At 36.2% G+C, this 3,866-nt stretch overlaps 1 long non-coding RNA gene across 1 annotated transcript; it reads left to right on the forward strand.

Annotated features, from left to right (window-relative positions):
• Positions 1–6: 6 nt before the first annotated feature.
• Positions 7–3,368, forward strand: LOC116379680 (uncharacterized). Its single transcript, XR_004212451.1, has 3 exons — positions 7–142; positions 2,764–2,816; positions 3,347–3,368. It is a non-coding gene; the product is annotated as an uncharacterized LOC116379680 (long non-coding RNA).
• The last annotated feature ends 498 nt before the right edge of the window (positions 3,369–3,866 follow it).

Here is a 3,866-nt window from a genome sequence, read left to right on the forward strand (position 1 = left end):
AATGAAGAAGTGCAGAATTTCGAGGTGGAGGTACGAGGCGACACTTTTTACTCAAAAGAAGTCCGGAAAGTCCTGATCAAAGTTTATCATCCAAAGACATTCGTCCAAACGGATAAACCAATCTACCTCCCTGGACAAACGGGTAACCTTGAGTTGATGATCTATGATGTTGTATACAATATGGTACCACACTGTAATATAGACAGATTTCCCCTTTAATAGTAATTGGGATGTGGGTGCAACACAGGGGAGAAAATAATGCACCTTGCTTGTTTGGAGTTAAATGAATGCAGCAGTCATCCTTGCTTTCCTAAAACTTTTTGTATTTTATGTGACACGTCAACATTAACTCACACAGGTGGTGAGAAATTAATAGTGTGTGCTCTCAAGATTTGATTAATTTGCTTATTTCCACACAATTCATAAAAAATGTGTTGATTAAAATATAGAGAAATTAATTGTGTGTGCCCCAGAATTTCAACAGGCAGTACGGATTAAAATCACGGATTAGAAACAAAATGTTAGCGTGGAAAACTATTGTGAGCATGTGTGAAAAAAGTTCTGTTAGCTTATATAGGGACATAGGGACATATGTAAAAAGTCACGTTAGCATATGAAAAAGTTGCGTTAGCACTAATAACAATAAATTACATTCGCATATGATAAAGCAACATTAGATTCTATGAAACAAGGTACGTTAGCATATAGGTAAACAGTTATGTTAGCATATATGAAAGACTAACATTAGCACATGTGAAAAAAGGGGAAGTTGGCATATATAAATAAGTAACATTGGCATACATGAAAAAAATTACGTTAGCATTCATGTAAGTTACATTAGTCTATAAGGTAAAAGTCACATTAGCATGTTCGAAAAAGTAACATTAGCTTACATGAAAAAAGTTACATTAGTATGTATGAAAAAGTTATGTTAGCATATCTGATAAAAGTTACGTTATAACATGTATGTAAAAAGTTACGTTGGCATATATGAAATGTTAGCTGTTTTCTTGCTGCACCAGTTAAGAACAAAATCCCCACAGTCCAGATATCATATGAATTATGTTAAACATTTTGCAATATTAATTAAAAATTGTAACTGTGTGAGCTATCTTACTTTTAGATTGGTGCTTTTCATCATCACCAGTTTCTGTACAAAACGATCCACCACCAATTTATTTTAAAATCCAATGCTGTGACCAGATTACTAGATACTGATAACTAATAATGAGCTGAAAGGGAGGTTTTCCACTCATTTGCGATTCGTGCAGTTTTATGGCAGAGAACAGAGGGAACTACAACATTTCACAAGAAATTTTGACAGTGTGGCTGCTACTGCCCTAAGACGTCGCAATATATATATTTACACGCCAATATTACCAGTAGTGTCATTGAGGTTCAATTGAACTTTTCTGCATTTTAGATTCATACTCTTAGATTGATTCTTGTATTCGGGATGGACAGTCCACAAATGGCTTCCCTCATTTCTGTATTGAGATCACCAAAATATTATTATCAACAAAGAGGAAAGACTCTGCAGAACGCGTTGGTATAATTTTTATGTTTGTGGTGTTTAAAATGTGACCATGAGGGCTCTTAGAGGTGTGGAGCTGTCGCTCCTCTCTTGTCTGTATCTGAGGTGACTTGTGTCCATGTGTGTCACTGGTTGCCATGGTGATTGTAGCACCTGTGTGTTAGAGGCTAATTAAGAGAGATTAGAGTAAACAGGGATTTTCGCACTTTATACCAAAACCATGAGTCCAATCAACAACATATGGGTACCATGAGAGAGATAAGACTCTGCCGAACGCGCTGATGTGGTTTTTATGTTTGTGGTTTTAAAAATGTGAACTCCAGAGCAATATACAAAACTGGTAACATCTGCTTTCTTTGAGAAATTAGTGGTGATATTTAACATGGAGTCTAATGGAGCAGTTGGTTGGAGTTCATGTCGCTCTGCGGCTCTTTGAGCCAAATGTGTAAGTCTGTTGGATTCCATGGACACATGCGTGTGATGACCACAAAATGTTCTATCGCTTTGGCCAAAAGAGTAAAAGTTGTGGGACTCGGAGCAATTTATTTGGAGAAATCACAGAATGCTTTTCCTGCTCTGCTCCACTCTGACAGTTATGTCCTCACTCTAGCTCTGAACATTCCGTGCAATGCACACCCATTATAAAATCTGAAACGGACCCAAAATGTTCCTGAAACTTAATCTGAAATGTCCATTTGACTCAATAAAGTCCAACGTTTTGTCTACGTTTCAGACTTCAAATCATTTTTCTACGTTAAAGTATGGCTAGTTAATATGGGCCCAAAGTTAGGTGTTTTTAGCTTTCTTGACGCCGAAACCCCATTCAAGTGAATGGAGCAATTTTCGGGAAAATGGTTGGGCAAATCTCTGAGAAAAGTAACACAGCACACCATTCCCGGTCAGGCCGCACATTTTGATGTATTTTTTGTGTTGGCAACGCTGCGGGACGAGAAGCGCGCCAAACCTTTGCACTGAAGAATTAATAATAAGCCCGCAGGATTATAGTCAGTGTGTTTTTGCACAGGCAGTGACCTTTGTGCCATAAAGCCAGACTGAACAACGTAAAAACCAACAGAAAATTATCTATGATTCTAGCTTTTACGAACTTGTGAATTCAACAGTAATGATATCATTTCTGAGCAGTTTTACTAGCCTGTTAGGATGTTTATCACTGTTGTAGAAGAGCTGCAAAAGCTTCATGTTGAATAATCTCTCTTTATTCCTCTCAGTGCATTTCAGACTCATCACACTGGACTCCAAGTTGAGACCTGCCAATGGGCTGGTGAGAGTTTGCACAGTCTTTCTTTTCTTTAGATCTCATTCATGAAACCAGTGTCAGTGATACTGTTAGATAACGGTGCAGGTTTTAAAGTTATGTAATGAAGTGATCGACATCGATGTGCTGTGGGTCAATAGTACAACCACGGCCCCTTTAGGTAAACCTTCCAACATTTTAGCTGACTAATCCATCACCTCCTCACACTAGTTTATCATTTTTATGGTATTTTGAATCGGTGAAACTATACTGAAGATTAAATAGAACTGTTTTTCCATAAAAGAAAAAAGAAAAACTGAATGACATAGACTCTGAGGAGTTTTAATGTGAATGTGTGTCCCACGTTTTATATTTACAAATCATGAATAAAGAGCTGCAGTTTGTGTTTGCAGTAAATCTCTGGATTGGAAAACACCGCTGATTTCTTACTGAAAAATGTTGTGCAGTTTTTTTTACATTCAGCTGAATTCATAAGGACTCTGTATGATGCAAACCAGCTTTAACAAATCTCCATCTTTCTTCTCTTTCTTTTGCAGTACAATATCATCGAAATTGAGGTAAGACCAACAGGAAAATATCCACACTTTAATACACAATACATTAGACTGAAAGTCAAACATTTTTAAACTTTCATTCATAAATTAATAACTTAAAGCAAGATGGTCCAGTTCACTTGTTTGTATTTGAGAAATTCAGCATGTTGATTTCCTAAAAACATGCTTTATAATCTGTGATGTCAACATGTGAGAAAAAGTTCTGCGAGGTGTTTGACACTTATTCTGATAATGCTAAGTTGTAAAAATAAACACTGCAGTGGCAGGATATTTCGGAATTTATATTGTAATTGCTTTTATTGTTTCTGTTTTTACCATGAAAAGTGTCTTTGAGTACCTTTTAAAGCGCTATACAAGTAAAATGTATTATTATCATTATTATTATCATATTTCACACTGACCAACTTGAACAAGGCATTTATGAACGATGCCTTTAAGTATAAAGCGTAAGCTTATAAAATCATTCTTGACCTTGGAAACTAAAAAAATCCTTTTTACAGGC

Source organism: Anarrhichthys ocellatus, unplaced genomic scaffold (assembly GCF_004355925.1).
Source record: "Anarrhichthys ocellatus isolate YVR2014 unplaced genomic scaffold, GSC_Weel_1.0 scaffold4923, whole genome shotgun sequence".
NCBI classification, from domain to species: Eukaryota; Metazoa; Chordata; class Actinopteri; order Perciformes; family Anarhichadidae; genus Anarrhichthys; species Anarrhichthys ocellatus.